This window comes from Plectropomus leopardus, chromosome 13, assembly GCF_026936395.1.
Source record: "Plectropomus leopardus strain MGB_pleo_1.0 chromosome 13, ASM2693639v1, whole genome shotgun sequence".
Classification (NCBI taxonomy): Eukaryota; Metazoa; Chordata; class Actinopteri; order Perciformes; family Serranidae; genus Plectropomus; species Plectropomus leopardus.
Genome location: NC_142188.1, coordinates 8865876 through 8886726, shown reverse-complemented (window position 1 = coordinate 8886726; position 20851 = coordinate 8865876). Strand labels below are relative to the sequence as shown.

General features: G+C 38.7%; 1 long non-coding RNA gene across 24 annotated transcripts in view; it reads left to right on the top strand.

Moving 5' to 3' along the window:
• The window catches only part of LOC148187662 (uncharacterized), a 90450-nt gene that overhangs the window by 8301 nt on the left and 61298 nt on the right, over positions 1 to 20851 (top strand). For 12 of the 24 annotated variants that reach the window (XR_015778468.1, XR_015778471.1, XR_015778481.1 and 9 more), the window contains exons 2-3: positions 5605 to 5665; positions 17166 to 17215. This is a non-coding gene — a long non-coding RNA (uncharacterized LOC148187662). Of the gene's footprint in view, positions 1 to 2319; positions 2909 to 5604; positions 5666 to 16720; positions 17027 to 17165; positions 17216 to 20851 lie in introns of those variants that run through there. The other 12 variants (XR_015778465.1, XR_015778479.1, XR_015778480.1 and 9 more) reach the window with 11 other exon arrangements.

Here is a 20851-nt window from a genome sequence, read left to right as displayed (position 1 = left end):
AGAGCAGGTGATTAAAACATATAAAAAATACTGAATAATGGAGGTTTAAGCTACAAATCAGAGTTTCTCTGATGCTGTTGTGCTCGTTGCTAGGCTTCCAGCCCATCACCTTCCAATGTGTGCTTCCCCTTTTTTGCTTATAACTTAAGATCCAGACATTCAGGAGGTTTGCACTGGAAGCCGAGTTATCAACAGATGTCCCCTCCCCGAAACAAACACAGCAGGTAATTTAAACTGGTAAAAGTACTTAATAAAGCAGTTTCATGTTCAGTGTTTTTATGATGCCTCTTGCAGAGGGGCTGCTAACTACAGAGGAGGACACAAAACCACAAATGGCCCTCTCTAGAGCCTGTGTTAAGTTTGTCTATTCTTGACTACAGTAGAAACATGACGGTGCAACATGGCAATCCCGCAACTAGAACCCGCTCCCTATTTATTCATATTTAGTGATAAATGGCTCATTCTAAGGTAACAAAAGCACAGTAGTTCTTATTTTCAGGTGGAAATAAGAATTGAAAGACCTGCAGAGGGACTAGAGGGAAGCTGAATGCATTGTATATTTTGATATTTACATATTAAAGCTGTTTTTTTTTTCATCACAAGAGGGAGGACTTGTGATAGATGTAAACAGTTCTATGGCTGCAGGTTTGCATGCTGCAGAGTTGTTCTTATCCATTGTGGCTTGGATTCTGCAGAGGGAATTGCACAGCAGTTGGACAGTGAAACCATCAGAAACTGGTCTTTTTTTCATTTTCAGTTCAGTCAGAAACTACAGTGACTTGAGCAGCATTCAAGTTCATACCTTAAACAGTCACAGGCAACAGTCAGCATTTGAACTTTGAAACAAATCCTCTTCCTGAGCTGATAGAGAACTGCAGCAATAACAGTTAACCGAAACCTATAATACATTAAGGTTATGTTGGTCGACCGTTCTGGTTGACAGTTAAAGCTACTGGTTTCCAGTAAGATGCTGCGATAGGGTGCACATGGGTGGATGGACGATGTGTGACAGTTCTTGAGTTGACACCACTGAGGGGTTAACTGTCTTGCATTGTTCAGTTTTTCACTAACTTAACGGTTGCCACAAGTGCACAATATACCAGTACAGTGAGGTTTTTAGTCAGAGCTACTGGTTTCCAGTAAAGACCTGCACCCAGTGGCTTTACAGCAGAGGAAGTGGTGGAGGAGCCTGAAACTCTGTTCAGAAAAAAAGTGTTCACGTGTTGATTGCTTATCTTTTCATGCAAAGTGATTTTTGCCTCACGTGCATTTACAAATCTGCTCATATTTAATTGATCTGATGCTATATTAACTTCCTGTGATCACATAGTGAAAGAAAAAAGGTCAAAGGTCAGAGCACACTACAATGAACACACCAAACATACCTGTTTTATGCATCTTGAGGTATGGATCACCTGATCACAATAATTCATTCTTAATAATAGAGCTAACATAATACTTTTGTCACAAGTGACCAAAGAAGAATCTGACCTGAGTGTTCAGAGTTTCTGACTCGGAATCAGTTTTAAGGTTTTAAAACACCTAAAAGTGAAAAAAAAAACACATCATAATGCAGTCTCCCTTTCTGATTGTGTATGGTACAGAGTTTGCCACATTGCACTTTGGGAATAGATGTAGAGGCAGTGTCATCATCTTATGCACTGCGCAGGCTTATATTGCCACTTAGTGGAAAAGCAAAGAAACTACATTTATCCACATCTGCTTAATATCCATCTGCACACAAAGCAAAGCAAAGACACAGCAGGTTAATATGTCAAAATCAAACTACATTTGTATAGAATTTAAGATCATATTTTCCAACATGCTATTTAAAGCCTTAAAACACATGTAAATAAACATATGATGGGCATTTTTTTTTCACTATTTCCTGAAATCCCATAAACTAAATGATTAATGAACTAATCAAAAATATAATCAAGACATTAATTAATGATTAAAACAGTCATTTGTTGCAGCCCTTACACTCCACCACCCAGGGTTTCTCAGTGAGCTGATTCAACCAACTTCCCGGTTCGAAACCTACAAGACGGCTCTGCCTCCACCTGCTGTTTGAGCCCATCAACTGCTGAATTTGAAACCTTTCAACGTTCCTTAAACCTTATCTTTAAAAAGTCTTCTGTTAATGTAATCGATAATTTTTTGAATAAAAATTTAAATAGAATTTGATATATTTTTTTCTAATTGTAGTTACATCTTTGAGGTTTTGGAAGTTTTGTCTTGATAAATGTTTACTAAAATTAACTACAGTTTTTATAAAATTTAAAAAATAATTTTATTATAATTTTTCTAATTTTATTTCGCAGATTTTAGTTACATCTTTAAAGTTTTGTAAGTTTTGTCTTGTTTAAATCTTGATTTGGCTAGAGGTCCTTTAGACCTTGAGACAAGAAAGGAAAGTGTTTATTTATTCATTTATTCATTTCACAGGGATCATACTGATAAACATTGACAGCTGTGATGTTTACAGGGCGTCTATTATTTTAGGGGCTACCAGCGTTTATTTTAATGCACGAGGCGCTGCCAATAACACAGAGCGATAGATACAGCAGGATTTGACCAATCACAGAGCAGTTTGCTCCAGATGACGTATGGCTTACGTAACCGGATACAAAGCGTCAGCTCGTGTTCCGATTGGTGGTCAGACCAAATCAAACCTCTGACCTCTCCAGAGGAATCATGGGAAACCAATATGGCGTTTAGCATCGATGCTAATACACTTTTATCATTAAAATATGGATAAAATATGGACGAAAGACAACCAATGTCGGATCTATCAGTATGTATTTATTGAACAACGTCCCGTAAAAACACCCGAATTCCCAGGCTGGATACTGAGGCCTCTAAAAGAGCTACGATGCACCGGAGACAACTTTCACTGGCGAAAAATGTAAGTCGGTCCGACAAACGGTCTCAAAATTATTACTTTTCTAAATGATAAACATTTCAGAGGGTTAAGAATAGACTATATTTAGTCTATATAGTCTATAATCGATGTTTAGGAGTTTTGAATCGATTCTGAATCGTAGAAGAAGATCCAGATTTACAATTAATCAGTATAGAGATAAGATGTGAAAGGTCAAATTAATAGCTAAATGAGTTAAAAATTTAAGATAAAAATCACTTTTAACAATAGCAAAAGTGCAGACAATAGATGATAAAATCAAGTTTAAAATAAGTTTGCAGACATAAGTGGGTGGCTTAGGCAGACTGTGTAGCTACATATGAGTATGCATATACGTAATATAACACTGCATACAAATCAACAGACAAGTGTAGTTTTGTTTTTGAGTGTGACTTTATGTGCATGTTATGTAGGCATAAAAATAAATCTTTAAGAATCCTCGAGCAAGAGGCTGAATAACTACGTTTCCGGGACTCAGTTGCAGTCAGATTCATTTTAATAATGTTCAATAAACTCCTCCTGCTACCCATTACTCATGTTCCTTGGGAAAAAATATATAAATCAGCTCAGGCAGAATGCCACATTAACAGCATGGAAAATAAACTAAGAAAGTTATTTAAGAAAGTGTATATTTAACACACAGGAGATTTGCTATATGGCATCCCAAAACTACACAAAACATACTCTTTAAAACACCTAAGATAATAGTTTGATTTATTTATCCACAAAAAGTTATTGCTTCATACAGTTTTTTAGGTAAATGTCCACTAGTAGTACCCAGTAACATCTCACTGACTGCCAAAAACTTTAATCCCCTGAAACCTGAGCAAACTGATTTGATTTCTCTTCAACATGAAGAAAAGGCCATAAGCACCATAACTAGAATTTGTCCCAAAATAAGCAAGCAATTAATAAAAAGTAACAAGAAAGTTACTTGAAAATAAGCAAAAAAGTACACATAAAATAAAATAAAATAAAATAAAAAAATTGCTGAAAATAAAACATACATGTTTATATTTATACATCTTTCCATAACATGACTTTAATTCTAAAATTATAATAATTATAAATAAAGTGGACATTTTTTTCCCTAGCTTTTTTGAAAAAATTCCAATAATGCTCCCTTAAAAAACGAATTTTTAAATCATTTTCTTGTCACCTTTTACTGATTTCTTGTGATTTGTGGGACATTTCTTGTCAAGTTGCTTATGGACTGTTTTCCCTATATTTTCAAAAGAAATCACATCCGTTTGCTCAGGTATTAAAGGGTGCTTTAATACAAACGGTAGTGTTGTTTGTGATAGTTTCCAGCAGAGAGCAGTGTTTTCCACATCATCCATCAGCTGCTCCGTCATCAGCGTTAGTGCTGGAATCAGTGTTATTTTGCCCTCCAGCAAACCATCAGCGGATTCTATCAACCTCTGTCATTTCCAGAGGGTGAATGTTTGAAACCCCGCCCCCGAGGAATGGGTGGTATTGATTGGTTGTCGGGTGTCAGCTGGCGGTATTGATTGGCGTGCTTAAAGGCAACAATGGGAGAAAGCAGTGAGAAGCAGTTAGGTCTTGGTTCACACAGTTCAGTGAAGACAGAGACAGCTGGGGCATTGCATTAGGTTAATTCTCTCTCTCTCTCTGTGTGTGTGTGTCTGTGTGTGTGTGTGTGTGTGTGTGTTTGTGTGTGCGTTTGCATCCCATTATTGTATTGATTGAGCTGTAATTGAAGTTTTCCACTGTTGGTGGGACAGAAGGGCAGCTGCACTGTTTCAGGCCGCTACACAGGATGTTAATGCTCATACCTTTGAAAAATATTCCACTGAAAACGTACAGTATCAAACACACTTTTTGTCGCTTGTTCATTCAGATGAAGGAAGGCAGATGCTGTTGTTGTCTACTTTCAGTTCATGTTTGTTACAAATGGATTTCAACACAGTCACAATCACAGTTACAATAGTAACATGCAGGTCTTTAGTGGGTGTAACGGTCACAGTGTTCATGAGCTTAGGTTAGTGTATTAGCATGCTTATTTGCAAAATAAATTAGTCATTATTAGTTTTTTTTTTGGACATAGACGAAAATTAAATAAGTAATCTTATTTTTATTTTTATTTTTATTTTTTTGTCCGTAGGAATCACTAAAATTATTCCAGTTTATCTGAAGGGAATCATAAATGTCTAAACTTATTTTATGACAATTCATCCAACATTTGCTAAGATATTTAAATAAAATCCACAAATGTGAACCTCAAGAGAAAAAATCAAAATGTACCAGATTTCATGGCAAACATACTAATAGTTGTTGAGACACTCCAGTCCGGAGAAAATCAGTGGACTGACAGCACTGCTGTCTGTAAAACCATGCAACTCCTGTGGCTAAAAAGTATAAGAACATAGTCATATTTTGGTGAATATACAATGTTTGGAGCACACTAAGCATACAGATTACCCTGCATGAGTTATTTGAGATGTTTTTGTGGACTTTTTGACACTTTTTTGCTGTGAAATTTTGTCCTCATTGTAGCTGACATGAATTAATCAGATGACAGCTGCTGCTAGAACACTAATTGTTCACAAACACCTTTCAAGCTTGCAGATGCTGAGCACAGATCTGAGAAAAAGAAACATTTTTGGGTAGACTGCTTTTATGACACTGATTTACCCCCAAATCCTTATGTTTCCCCTTAGATCCACATTTGAACTTCGAGCTGGAGTGAAGGACTTTTGTCTCCCCCCTCTGGCATTGAGAGTAAGTACACAAGCACTTTTGATGTGTTTCTCCTGGCGTGTGTTGCTGTATCACCCACAACCCCAAGAGCGCACTCATGAAGTCTATTTTTGACTTAACCCTTTGAAACCTGGAGCGACATCACTGTTTGGTGCAGCTTTCAGAGACCTTTCACAAGTATTTAGACCTTTAAACCTGATTTTTTTTCAAAACCACAGGGAGAAGGTGATGAGCAACTAAAGAAAAAATGAACAAAAAATTAGTAAGAAATTAGTAAAAACTAAAAGAAAATGACCTCAAAATTTGAAAAAAAAAAAAAAAAAAAAGGAAATTGCCTGAAAAGGTGCTCAAAAATTGATAATTTAAATTAATTAATTTAAAAATATGATAATTAGCAATAAATACAGTTGTACCCCAGCTTTTTTTCCCTAAACGGTTTGTTTAAAAAAAAAAAAAAAAATTTTTCTAAATCTACTAATTTATTACAATTTGTGTAACATTTCTTACCAACTTGCTTATTGCCTTTTCACCATGTTTTTGAAAAAAATCGCACCAAGTTGCTCAGGTTTCAAAGGGTTACATCCTTCCTCTGAACGCTGAGCTTCTTTTTTGTATGGAGGAGCCACTCAAAAAACTATACTTGGACGGACGCTTCTCTGGATTTTTCACAATAGCTTTCATTATACTAGCTGCTGTCCCTCCTTTCCTGTCCTCTTTCATCGTGGCTGACTCAAAAGGCATCACTTCTGATGCATTAGCACAGTAAGTCACCACAGACACTTGATACCAGCACTGACAGCCAGCATTAGGCACAGTCAGCACTGTGCAAACTCATGAAGACCCTCCATTTATATGTTAAAGTCCTGCGCTCTAGTTTTCAGTTCTAGCAGTGACCTGAGAGGAAGTGCAAGGATTTGGAGGGATAATTTGGCACTACATAAAACAAAATCCGCTTCTACATCTTTAAATGTTACCAGATTTTGTTCTTAAATGTTCTCTGGCTCAGGATGCCAGTTATTTGCTTCCCAATGTTGTGCAGACACAGCGAATCAGAGCAATTTCAGAATAATATCTACCCCCTTTTCCTGCGCTATTTCACATCACTGTCGATATTTTGAAGTAAATGCATGAAGTGTTCATTACTTCCAGTAAGAAATTATGTTTTTTTTTTTAATACGCAGTTTCAATTTTCATTAGATTTTCCACACAAACAGCAGACAGAAGAGTCTGTATTTGGTTTGACTGGTTTTTGACACACACTGCCTGTCTGAAAGTTTTATTTTGGAGAGCAAAATGGTGTCAGACACCACAGAGTGACCTGGAAACTTTGGCTTTCATTTGTTTCCAATCAGAAAGTGGAAATCAGACGCCTCCGCCAGTCCTGTCTGGCGTCGTGTTCATTAATATTAATGTTGAACAGACAGCTTTCAGCCTTTCTGTCTGTTGTTTGAGTTGAATGCAGATGGAAGTTTGCAGAATGCAGCTCAGGGCTGGAAAAAGCAAACAGAGAAAAAGGAGCTGAATCACAGTGGAATTACAAAATGGTCTTTTTAGCAAATAGGGGTGCAGTGATCCTACTTTAGTCTCTCCTATTGTGATTTATGTACTAAAAGACTTATACTTTGTTGATCTTGAAGGTATATCGAATTGTGTATTTACATTGAGGCTGCACATTTATTATCAATTAATCTACAAAGGAAATAGAATAAAAAACAATGACTGTCCATTTTACATAGTGTAGAAGTCCTTGGTATAGGTTGGAAATCTGAATTGGAGGCACTCTAATTGTTATTAGAAATTCTTTATTAATACGTGGATAGACCAGCAGAAATTTGACTTAATTGGTCTTCATCAGGGTAAATTTTTTTTTTAATCTACTAACCAACACCTTGTGTTTTGACACAGTGCAGAGGTCCCTGTTTTTTCCAATCTGCAGGTTATTTTCTTGATTAATAATTTCATTTATAAAACATCAATAAAACTGATTAAATCATCATCATCATCATCATCATTGTCATCAAATGCTGTCTTTTGTTCGACCAACTGTCCAAAAAAATTAATTAATTCATTTGAAATTTCTCTTCAAACCATTAAATATTTTGCATTTATGCTTGAAAAACAACTTAAATGATTAATTGCTTATCAAAATAGTTGCTGATTCATTTTCAGCTAATCAATTAATTGACCAATTGTTGCAGCTCTAACTGACACTTTTGCAACAGCAGTGACTTAGGAAAGAGCATGACGTGTTTCAGTCACGTCTGCCTGATTCCCAGTTTAATGAGGATGGGGAATGACACTGATAGTTTGTTACTGTTATCAAAGTTCCAATGAGTCACTATTAGACCCTCAGCAGAGACAAATATGTCTCACCTGCAGCAGCAGCCCTGGTGGTCTCACTCAGGCATTAATCATTGTGGAAACACATACACATTTTCTCTCTTTCTGTCACACACACTCACCCCACAGGACCACACACAAAAATCTGGGAGTGCACACAAATACCTCCCACACTGATGGACAAACTCATAAGATGCAGACATTGGCAGCCCCACACCGACACACGATAACCCAGTTTTCTGTGGGGGGGTAAGTCCCTCACTCATCTCCCCCGCTGTGTCTGTCCATGTGTCTCGGTCAGCTAATCAGAAACACAATAGCGTCTCAGTGTGCCACCTGGAAACTAATAGTGTTTAGACTCAAGGAGTGGTGAGTCAGGTCCTTTGCTCCCTCTGAGTCATGACCGAGACCCAGACCGGGCTGTGGGAGACGGAGGGAATGTGGGAAAAAAGGATGAGGGAGGTAGGGTGGGGAATTAAGTTTTCAGGGGCAGTAAAAATAGAATAAACAGTAATGTATGCTTGAGGCAATGAGAAGTCATTGTTGAGACTGTTTTGATAGTCATTCTGAAGGCTGGCAGCTCAATTGTGTTGCTAAGTAAATATCCTGTTAAATATCATTTCATCAGTGTTGCTGGGTGACCAAAGTTCCTCTTTGATGATGCAGTTTTCCAAATGAAAAATGTATTTTTTTATTTATTTATTTTTTTATTTATTCTATTTATTTGCAGATTGCAACTGATGCAACAGCCCGCGAGGCAGCAGTTGTCGGTAAACTCATCTACAAAAACAATGACGTTAGATTTCTACCAGAGGTGACGCATACTGCCCATTCAACTTGATATGACTCACTTGTGTAGGTGCTGTAACTGTAACAGTGATTTACAGTAGCTGATGCTGTAGATGCATCAGTAACAAATGCTGCAACATTTTTTTTATTGTGGCACAGACCAGTGGCCTCAGAATTAAACTCATGAGTGCCATTGCAAGTGCATCATACAAACTCGGTTGTTTCAAACATATTCTGACCTCAAGCAACCCAGTCTCCATAAAAATGTTGGCGTTTCAAAACACAAAAACCTTCAAAACTACAAATCTTTTGGTGCCTAAAATGCAGCTGTAAGCACAATAAGGGGTTGTCCAAAAAAGCACCTTGAAAAACTACGATGAGTTACTACAAACGCCAATGTTTGGTGCCTAAAAAGCCGCTAGAAAAACAGCAACAGATTGCTACAAAAGTCACTGGAACAGCAATGGGTAGCTACAAAACATCCATGTTTGGTGTGGAAAAATCCTGGTGGAAACACAGAAAAGACTCGCTAAATCACGACAGGTTATGTTTATTGTTCTCCAAAAGTTGTCTGCAGCGTGGCAGGCATAGTGCCAAAGTGCCACGCTATCCATCTACTCCATTTGCAGATGACAAAGTCAGCTTGTATACTACATCACTTTAGAAATTTTAATTATGACATGACATTTTTGTGGTTTGCAGAAATGCACAATGCCACCATTTGCTTCTTGCAATTTACTGCCTAAAGAGTGAGCTCAGACAGATGGATAGGCGAGTCTGGCTTTTATGCAGCAGACTCGATGTGTTTCTGCAATAATATTTGTTTATTAACAATAACCATGTTCGCTCCCTGTTGTCTAACTCTAACCATACTTTGCTATGTACAGATACTGTAGAAAGCAAGAATTTAAAAAATATTGCTATTTACTGCAGGGTTATTGGATGTTTCCAAGTTAACAGAAACACAGTAGATAGAGTAAATAGGTGCAGTGTGGGTGCCAATCCATTCCCACTGGTTTTCTGAGTCCTCCTGCCCAACAGTGTTTCCATAAAACATCACCAGACAAATTGTTCCACTTTACGTCACCATAGCAACAGCAGCAACCAGTAATTGTAGATTTATAGTTAGGAGGACAGAGGTGGAGGTGCTGTTTTGACGAGGTGTAAAGATGGAAAGCTTCTGTTTAAATAACGTGTCATTTTCACCTACAATAATCAACACATTGTGGCCTTCAGAAGCCAACTCAAACTGCTGTTTAAGATTAGCTTGATGTGTGAGGTGATATTGTGTTTGTCACTTAAGTTATAATACCATTTCATTATCATTCTGAGCAAGAAGTTAAAGTCAGCAGCTTTATATGTTTTTATTTGATGTAATATGTAAAGTATATATAATCACTTTCATTGGCGTTATGAATTTAGACTCACATTCAGAAAATTGACTAAAATACTGACGACACAAGACGGGCTCATGTTTTCTGTTTTATCCCAGAGGGTATAACATAATGGCCTATAATATAATCATGATTTTATATGATATGCTGTAGTTCTGGACTGAGGTCTGTGCTTTCATTTCTAACAGTTTAACGCTGTATATGCTAACTTTGCCAACTTTCAACCAGCTCTATGTCATTGCAGTGTGCGCAGATAAAAGCTGACAGGCTTCCTTCCACATTGTGAGTGCTCGTAATTCCCTGCTTATTTGCTGGCAGATCTTGATGGCACATTTCGCATCAGCCAGCAGGCTTTTGCTGGCAGATTTGCAGGAGCTCTGAGTGCTTGCAGCACGGGGGAAGCCCAACACTGTTTATCTGCACACACTATGATGACACAGAGCTGCTTGAAAATCAGCAAAGTTTCCTTTTACGTAACTTAGTACATCTTTCACATCAAAACACACTACAAAAACAATATTTAGCTATCTTTTTTACGTGGGACCTTGGCTGTTACTTGCCTAACAACATGATATTAATATGTTTATGTACTATGTGGAGAAATCTTTTGAACATTGTAAATTCTTGTTAAATGAAATTTTTAGGGTGGGAAACGGGGCACCAAAGGAAATGACACAGCTTCCTCCTGTTGACTCTTCCCATTAGCAAGTACCCACGAGTGAGGTCTACAGTTGGACCCCTCTCACCTGCTGAGTCAGCAGGACGCCCTGCAGAGTGAAGAGGTGGCAGAAATTTCTCTTTTACTGTTGGTTACTCAACACAGTCACATAGGAGTGCCCAAATGACTCAATGCTAATGTGGGAGTATACACTGATGCAACTCCAATCTGTAAGTGAGGAAGAAATTATGATATGCCATCTTGGATTTTACATGGGTTGAATTGACTGTTTGCTTGTCCAGTCATAACTTAAGCCGTGTCGGGGTTTTTCCTGGCTTAGAAGTGTCCTTTGGGGGGGGGGGTGACTATTCATGACAGCATCGTCGGGGGGGTGGAGTAGGACCAGACATTTTTCAGAGTTGCCCTTGCATACATGTCGCACATAACAGGAAATTGTTGTGTCAGACGTGCTCTCATCTACTGGAAATACTTTGTTTGGTTCAGACGAGGAGTGCAGGAGACAGGACATGATGAAAAAAGTATGCTTCTGTTGTAATTCAGCATTTTTAAGATAAAATATGGTGTATGATAAGTATGGTGCTGGTGCCAGGTGCCGTAGGTTAAGCATAACACTGTCTACACTAAAATAATACAGTAATGCAGGCAGAGGACCAGGTCTCTGCAGACACAGAGGCCAACAGTCTACTAACCATAAGTAATGACTTTGAAGGAAAAGTAATTATAGGGTATTTAAGGAGGAAAATCCCGCTCAGTCCCTTGAAAGACTCGGTGTTTCTATAAAGAGAGCTGTTGTATTCTTGTCCATTTAAAATGTCATTTTTTTTTAGATCATCAGAGGATACTTAACTGTTGGCAGAAGCCAGACATGCTTTTATGCATTTAGCAGCTGTTTTATATTCAGTGGTGGATCTGAAGTATATTATTGCCTTTAGTTGGAGAAGTAGTTCACCAATGACAAAAAATGTGCAAAAACAAATCTGTTGCATGCTTTGCAGATTATTTTTCTGTAACTTTGGCTTTTTAGAAACCTCCACCGTACTTCTGAATTTTAGGTTTTTTAATTAATTAGTTAACGCAATCCAACTGTGTAGTACATTTATTCATACATGTCTGGACACACACATGCATGTATGTTGTATCTGGCACCTAACAGGTAATAAAACGGACATGTTTACTATAAGCTACAGTTTAAACAATGCCAATTTATTAAAGCACAAGACCTTTTTTTTCTCCCACTGCATCTTAGTTATACTTATTTTGAAGAAGTACTACCGGTATGTCTTCAAAGGACAGTTGTACATTATTTAGGCACGGGCACAAAACCCCATGGCAAAGTCTGTGCGACAGTTTGATTCCCACACGGATACTAAAGATAGACCCTGTGCCACTCGTTCTTATATGACGTGTGATGGTTCCCTGTGACTCATCTGTAGACTCAATCTCCCACAGTCGTCCCACAATGAGTACTTCTGCTGAACAAGCATTTCTCAAAATACCTACTTTCACTTCTTCTCATTATGCCTGGAGTTTAGCTGCAAGTCATTGAAGTAAATACCTAACTCTATAGTGGGTTTTACAATGATCAGCTGAGTGGTCATTTATATACTGTACAGAAAAGGTCATGGTTATATGCTGGATGCTGTAACTAGGTATTTACTGGTTACCAGTGGCTAATGTGTTGAAAGAAGCTGAGTTTTTTTTCTTTTTCAAAGTAATATTCAATAATTTCTATACAAACCATGTATGTACTTTATATATTTTTTAAAAATGTTAGCTGCATGATTCTATGAATACCAATGTCTGTCTATCCATCCCAATTTGTTCTCATTCCCAGGTTGTCAAATAGCCACACTTTGCCACGCCCCCTCACCGGCTCGTAACAACACACAAGGCATCATTTAGTGCCTGTTTGTGACGCACAGCTGAAAGACAGTTTAAGCCATGGTTAACGTTGTCAAGCGGTTGCAATTAGGTTTAGGCAACAAAAATAGTTAGTTAGCTTTAGGGGAAAACATAACATACATAATACATAACATGTCATAAATGAGTCAAGTGAATAAGTACATTATGTACAATAAAACAGCAGTGACTTTTGTTATCACACGGGACACAAACAGCGTTCTCTGGGGTTAAAGTCCATGTTTGTTTGACCCTTCCACCTCCTCGATCTCAGGGCCTATGCAGAGTTTCCTGCTCTTTATAGCATCAAATATTGCTGTGCATGCACATTAAAGTCAGTTGAAAGCCTTGTGCATCTTGTAGAGACACCAAAGGGTTCCTTTAGTCTCAGTATCACATGCCGAGGCTGTGCAACAAAGTTTCTCTATATGATAACATGGGAATGAAAACGGGCCAGTACATCTTGGTGGTCAAGACTGAAATATCTCAAAAACTACTGAATGGATTGTCAGGAAATTCATGGTCCTTCGAGGATGGACTGACTTTGGTGGTCTCATGTTTTTTCATCAAGCTCCACTTAAAATGTGTTACTTTACTTCAATTTATGACCAAATGCCAGGAAATCTCATTATTTTTCCACTGGCCTCAACTTCACTTAGCAAAAATCAGCATGTTAACATGTGGAGGTTAGCATTTAGCTCAAAGCACCATAGTGAGCACAGCTTAAAGAGTGGGTTGGTTGTAGACTCTTAGTTTTGTTTCTGTTTGCCATTTGCATATCAAGAACCTGCCAGTGTAATGAAAACCTGCACGAAGCTAATCATTTGCAGTAGCAGTTCCAGTTTTAGTGTCAGCTCTGACTGAGCTGCAGAACCGCTCCTCTGTTGACATGGGCGCCACACAATAACCTAAATATTATCCCTTTTTTGAAGACATTATTTACAGCATTATATATTTTTAAGGATGGTGTAGCTGAAAGGCGAAGTGGCTATATACAGTGAAAATGCAGGGGAGCTTCCTGTTGGATGGTCTTGAAGCAGAAACTGGTACATAAAGTCTGCAGTGCAGCAGATACACTGCAGAACTGTCATATCCTGTTCATCATCATTATACTGTATGTGTAACACACCAGGCTGAACTATAGAAGCTTCCGGAGCAATGCTCTTTGTCCCATTTCTGCCACTGCCAGTATGACTGCACATTGTATGAATCAGACATCATGTCCAAGTCTGTTCTTGCTTGAGTGTCTGTGTGCATAATGAGGGTTTGCGTATACTGTATGTGTGTGTTGTGAAAAGCGTGGGAACTGCAGAGGAGGATGTGTGTATTTATGAAGTTGGCTCTGAGTTTCCATGATTTCCTCCGGATAGGACACTCAGCTGGTCGGGGACAGGGATGAATTTGTAACACAATAACCCCAGAGGCAGGCTTATTTATACTGTGCATGTAGACAACCGAATAGTTTCCAAATCCAGGATTTACAATTTTTGGGTGTTTTGGATGATTTCAAGTCATTTGCCTCTCTGCAGGGCTAAATCTTTTACTGAAACATTGCAAAATGTATCAGTGAGTGGCTGCAAGGATACATCTGACTGTACAAGAGTTTTGAATATCACATGAGTAGACAAATAACAGCACTGTTCATTTTCAGGATGATGAAGTAATTTTGTTTTCACGTTATCTTTCTCTTTACTGGTGTGCCAATACGTATCAAAGACAAGACAACTCATGAAATGTCACAGACAGTCCTGGACAGGTCGAGGGGGGAATTGTTTGATGTGCGCGGATTAAAAAAAAAATAGACATGACATCAAATGAAACCATCTCTAGTTTAGCCCAAGTGAATTAAAAAAAATGACAGCCCACAGTGGCCTGAAGCTGTGTAGTTAGGCTCAACCTCGTCAGGTTCAGACTAAGAATCACAGGCGATGATTCACAGGTCATCATAAGTCACCAAACTTGAACTCTGTGCCCCAAGATTGTGAAAACCTGTGCTTTCAGTATTAGCCTTAATTCCGGTTTTGATCTCGGCTCTACTGACCAAGCTTCGCTTTTGCCGTCACATATGGCTTCGACACTGCTGCTGCATTATGATAAGGACTTTTTAAAAATGTGTGCTTTGCAGGATTACCAAAGAAGTGATATAGAGCCAAAGTGTTTCTCAAAAATCACTGAACTTTTAGCTCATGTGTCTTACTGCACCCACATATGCGGTAATAAGGCCTTGGTTTGTCAAGGAAGTTTTTGGGAGATATACTTGTTTGCTTTCTTTTGGAGAGTTAAATAAAACAGTTGAAACTAACCTCCTGTTTGTGCGAATCAGGAAGTGGTTGGCATAGTTTGGCAAAAAAAAATTGACAGGGGGGAAACAGCTGGTCTGCTTTCATCTAAAGTTTGTCTAAAAACTCACTAATTAACATTTTGTACTTGCTGGTTAACAGTACATAAAAAAATCGTGGTTTCAGGGGCACATGTGGTAGAACTAGGCTATTTCTCAGCAAATAACAGCTGGATGAAGTTACCATGCACAGTGAAAGTGCCTTTACAGAGGCCAAAACTGAAACTAAAATCTGCACCGTCCAGAGATGGTAGATAATCAGGTATCGGTTGAGACGTAGTTCCAGTGCATAACTCTCCCTAAAAAGACAACTTACTGGTAAGAAAGCCCACAAAAGGTGGGCAGCAGGGCAGTTGAAATGGTCAAACTAACTCTGAACTTTAACCCAGGAGCCAGCTGTATTGTTTTCCAGGTGAAACAAAAAGTCAGTCAAGTTGTTTTGCTAGTATGTGTAGCATAATAGCCTTTGGTGTATTAGGTTCAGGTTAATGTTACTTTAGTTGTCCCTGTGAGTAGATTTGTTTTGCAGTAAAAAGAAGAGGCATGCATCCAGACATAATTCAAATTACAACACACACTTTTGAAAGACAGAACACAATAAACCATGACAAAATGTCACATGACGTTACACTACATTAGTAACAACTGTACTTATTTTAAGCCAAGCCGTCATGCGTACTATTGTTGCCAAAGCTTTGGTAGTCAACGTAAAAATTAAGATTTTTTTTCAGGTTACATTCGATGTTTATTTTGAAAAAGACAGAATGAATTTATGTAGCATAAACAAACGTGCAAACGCTAATGTATTTTGAAAGGACACAATGCATGTTACAAGGGTAAATTGACATATTTCCAAAACTGATGCAGGAGGGTATTAAGTGTGTCATACACTGGTATTTGACATGTTGAGATAAGAATGTGTTGCAAATTAAACAAACAAGACGATATATATTCATAATAACGAGCTTTAGGGCTGTTGATATTATTTTTTTCCACAGAGCCAGGCTAGCTGTTTGCCTCTGTGCCTCTAGAGGTGTAAAGTCAGGGAGTAATGTGCCTCAGTAATGTCTGTTATGCAGCATGAAACACTAGCTTAGATTAGCTCCATAAACTACTGGTCATACATGCCGTGCCAGCAAAACCGCTGAGTGTATTAAACTGAACTAAGGCGTGTTTTACTGCATATGAAGTCAGTGTTTCATTTGTTAATGAAATAACCCTTCCCTTGAAATTTACATAGCCACACATTAACGCACAAATATGTTATCTATCTTCTGATTTCACTCTCCCAAAAACGCAAACCAGCATTTTCCCCCGAAAAGTGAACTATATTCCTTTGAGTAAGGAGCTTCAGTAACTCTCCCCTGCATGGATACAAGTTAAGAAACCATTCCTCTGGGAATTCTGGGAAAAGGGAGAAGCTGTTTATTTCTGAATGTAGCAACAGATAGGGCTGTTTCTCATGACACACAGCAAGGTCAGTGCATGGGTCGGTTTCTCAGGCTGTCTTTTACACACACACACACACACACACACACACACACACACACAGTCATCCCATATGTAAGGGGTAAATGGTGTGAGCACTTTGAAGCTGAGAGAGGAGGAAGACTGCAGTTTAAGTTGGAGATTCTTTGTGTGTGTGTGTGTGTGTGTGTGTGTGTGTGTGTGTTCAGAAAGTTGGCCACTCATTAGTAGAGAGCTCTTGGAGGAAGTGGTGGTTACCGATGACTCAGCCAAGCCATGCATTTCATTCTTTCTCTCTCCAGTCTCTCTCTGCGCTCTCCTCTCTCTGTCATCTGCTTTACTTTCTACATTCTATTCATTCCTCTCTTCTATTCTGGCTCTTTATTATTTTGTTCAGTCTTTTCATTCTCTAAATCTCTGCCCCCTTCTTTTCTCTCTTCTCCTGATTCATCCTTGACCTTTGGAGGTATCTCAGTGTGAGTGTGTGTGTGTTGTTGTGTGAATAGGACACTCAGAAATGTGTGTGGGAAGATAACTGGCTTCCTTCAGAGTGATTAAAACATTCCTTCTCTCTTCTTTTTTCCTCTCTGCTCTCTCTTTCTCTGCCCTCCTCAGTTTGCAGTGAAGACTTTCTGATGAAGAGGAGGATGAAGACTGACAAACTGGTGAGTGAAAGCAAGCTGGACATCAGTTTTTTTTCAGTGTTGGTTGATATTTATCAATCTCAGAAGGAATGCAGTTGTATGATGGCCTTTTCTCTCAGATTTTAATGTGTAGGCTAGTAGCTTTGCCTTTCCTGATCAGAATTTCTGCTTCAAAAACAAGCCAAAATAAAATAATCATTTTTTTTAAGTTGCTTGTTTGTAAGAGCTGAAGAGCAGGAAGGATTTGAGGGCTAGATGGAAAATATTACAGACGTTTTACGAAATTAGGTGTATTTGACTTGTTTGTGTGGCGTTGAATGGCTATTTGAGGTTACTTTGAGCTTATTTTATTTCCCTTAATACTCCAAAAGGCAGTATATGAATCCTCACTTTTATAAATCCATCATGGTGAGGGATTTTCCTTGATCAATAAATAGCGCAGCTTGCAAAAGAGTTTCCTCCGTCTGCAGCGATGGGTTAAAAATAGAAATATAACTCAAAATCAGACTGGATAATCACAGAGATGGCCAATAGCACCATGCAGACAAATGTGTTTGGTTTGTTCGGAAGTTGGTCAGGTTGCGGCAAATATCTGCTATATTTGGCACTTGGCACATAAGCTGCATCTCCAAACTTAGTCATGCAATCATGGTGTGACGCACTGACCGCACCTTTGAAGGGCTGAAGTGAAAGTGGCGATGTTGTGTATCCTGGCGATATTACAGCAGCTGGCTTCAGATGGAGCAAGGCGATCAAAAGGCTTCAGCTCAGGAGCATAATCACCTTCATCAATCTGTGTATAGAAATGAGTCTGTTAGTGACGTTAGTGGGAGTTTCACAATCTGCACTGACGCACAGTATACAAAATATGTGAGTAGTATGTTACAGTATATCAGTGTACATATAAGAAATTATCAAAAACACATGCTACAGTCCAGATTCTCATTTTGAACCAGAAGAAAGGTTACGTTGAGGCTATAACTGATGAGTGTATTCCTGCACAGACTGTTTGTTTGTGTAGTTTAGTTAGAATGTGTTGCACATGCGCACATAGACATATTTACCAGACATGACAGCTGGGCCACTGTTGTTTTCAGCTTCTGAGTCTGTGTGTCACCATTACAAAATGTTTTCTTGGTGACACTTTTTGTAGCAGGAAATACCACAGAGGCAGTTTTGAGTAGTTTGCCAGGTGTGTTTACTGTATGTCTGTCAGTCTGTAGACAGATTTTGTCAACACAATAGCTTTACAACCGTGCAAGATGCATACACGAAACTTTACAGATGTGTTGTTGAGACCACACTGAAGGCCGTGTTTGAAGATTGGTGTGGTCAGAGTAAGGGCGCCGGAAGTACGGGGGTAGGAAGTAGGGAAGGAGACACTGGCCCACATTAGGGATGTCACAATATATTATTACTGACCATAGACTGTATTTAAAGATATCCGACGCATCCCCACTGGTCTCCACTATGCCTAAATGAAGCTAAAATATCTTGAATACAGCTGCTGCCATCTTGTGCTGGTGATGTGATTTTGGTGATTTTGAGCCAGATTCTCTAGCAATCTCTGCAGTGAGGGCTTTCCCGCCAAAACACCCATTTGAACAATCACCAGCAGCCCTATTGAACGTGAGTGCACAGATTGGCACACACAACTGTCGATTATGGCGGAAAAATCTGCTTTTTGTAGACTCGAGTAACTCCTTAAAACTAAACTCATCATACAAACGATCACTTGAACAAACATCAGGGTGATGAGAACTACCTTCAGTAACAAAAAACATCTTTGGGAAAAATGTATTTGGCGTGTACTTTGAGTTTTTAGTTTGGCCTATGTCCCTTTCACTAATACGGAGGGGCGGGCTTTATGAACTATACTGCAGCCGGACACCAGGGGGCGATGGAGATTAAACAACTTCACTTTAGGGGGAACCGTCATGTTGTCCAACTTGATATAAAGTCTATGCTTCTGACGATCCCCATGATTTTAATGATGAAATATTTATATATGAATTGTAAACATGATTTCTCATTCTGTTTCTATCTGTTCTCGCTTTATCTACCTCTCCAATCGCCACCTTGTGGCCTTTTTATTATCCATTTAGTGTAATGGATAGTGTCTGATATTGCACCAGCTGGCCCACGTTCATTTCAAGTTGTAGATAAGTGTAGTAGCAGGAGTGATCGAATCACAAGATAGATAGATAGATAGATAGATAGATAGATAGATACTTCATTTATCCCAACAGGGAAATTATTGTATTTGGCAGCTCATATACAAACCACATAAAAACAGACACAGTCGCATTAACGAAAGACAACTACTCTTTTTTATTTTTGAACATAATCGTGTAACTATTTCAGCTCCACCTTGCATTAAGAGAATATTTTGAACCCTCTGGCAGCCACTTTGGTGTGCAGTAGCTGCAAATGTCTGCTCATACTGAGCACGATTAGGATCTGTGCGGCTGATTGGATAGTGATAATTTCACTGATGCAACTTTGTGTTTGTATGCTGGAACTGTCATGAAAGCATCTTTAGAGAACTGTTTGCCCTCCTCTTAGATGGTTCCCCTTTGTGCACTAGGCTCAGGAGGACATTAAAGAGTGTTTGTGATGCCCAGAAGAATTAAGTCATTGTTTTATAGCCTTTTAATCTCAATCACTGTGTATGGGGAAATGATTGGGTTTCAGTAGGGGTCTTGTGACTTGTAATTCTGACTGTGGTTATAAAAAAAAAGCCTCACAGCCCTGTGTTTGTTTCTGCAGCTTAATCGCTGCACACTATCTATAAATAGCTAGCTTTAGTGCTGCGTATTACATCATAACACTGATCTGTCAATTTAGCAAACTGACTACTTGGCAAGCTAAATATTAATATTATTATATTACTAAACATGAGTTCAGATAAAACACAAAACAAATTATTTCGCCTTAGTTATTTGTGCAAACTCAACTGCTGGATTAATTGTGTTCAACTCAGCCTCTGACTTTTCTCAGAACTCACCAGGAACTCTTTTTCATCTTATTATCTTCCTCCAGTATCTCTCCTCTTTTGTGTTGTCTGTCAGCATATATGAAGCAAACTAGAGTGGAATCTATTGAGGAAGCAGGCTGAGTTAGCCCCTGCTTTACTAACCATTTACAAAAGTTTGCAGTGTCTTAGCAATATTGTTTTAAAATAGATGTCTGATTCAGATTCTTTCGTACTGAGGATACTTATTTTAATGTTATGCACAATATTCACTTCTTAGCCCTCATAAGTGCATCAATATTAGGTGTAGAGAGTCATTCTGTGGACCAGGTTGGACCCTTTTGCAGACCAGGTCTGGCACACAGGCTGCATGTTTGACACCGCTGTGAATCATTTGACCAAAAGTCTCGGAAGGCCCTGAATAGAGGTTGTAACCAAAAATGGACACAAATTTCAGTGCAGATAGTTAATGTACATGCAAGTCTACACGTAGCCCTCTATAGAAGCATTCCAGACACGTCTGATCAGCGCTCCTGTGTGCTGATAGATGTTGAGGCGGAGACCATGTGCAGCTCGTGTCCAGAATCTCAGGGACGTGCAAATAGACACATTTTGTGTCCCTCTTATTATTGTAGCTACGTGGATGTAGAAGTATAATTTAGGCTCCCAGCAGCGGAAAAAGT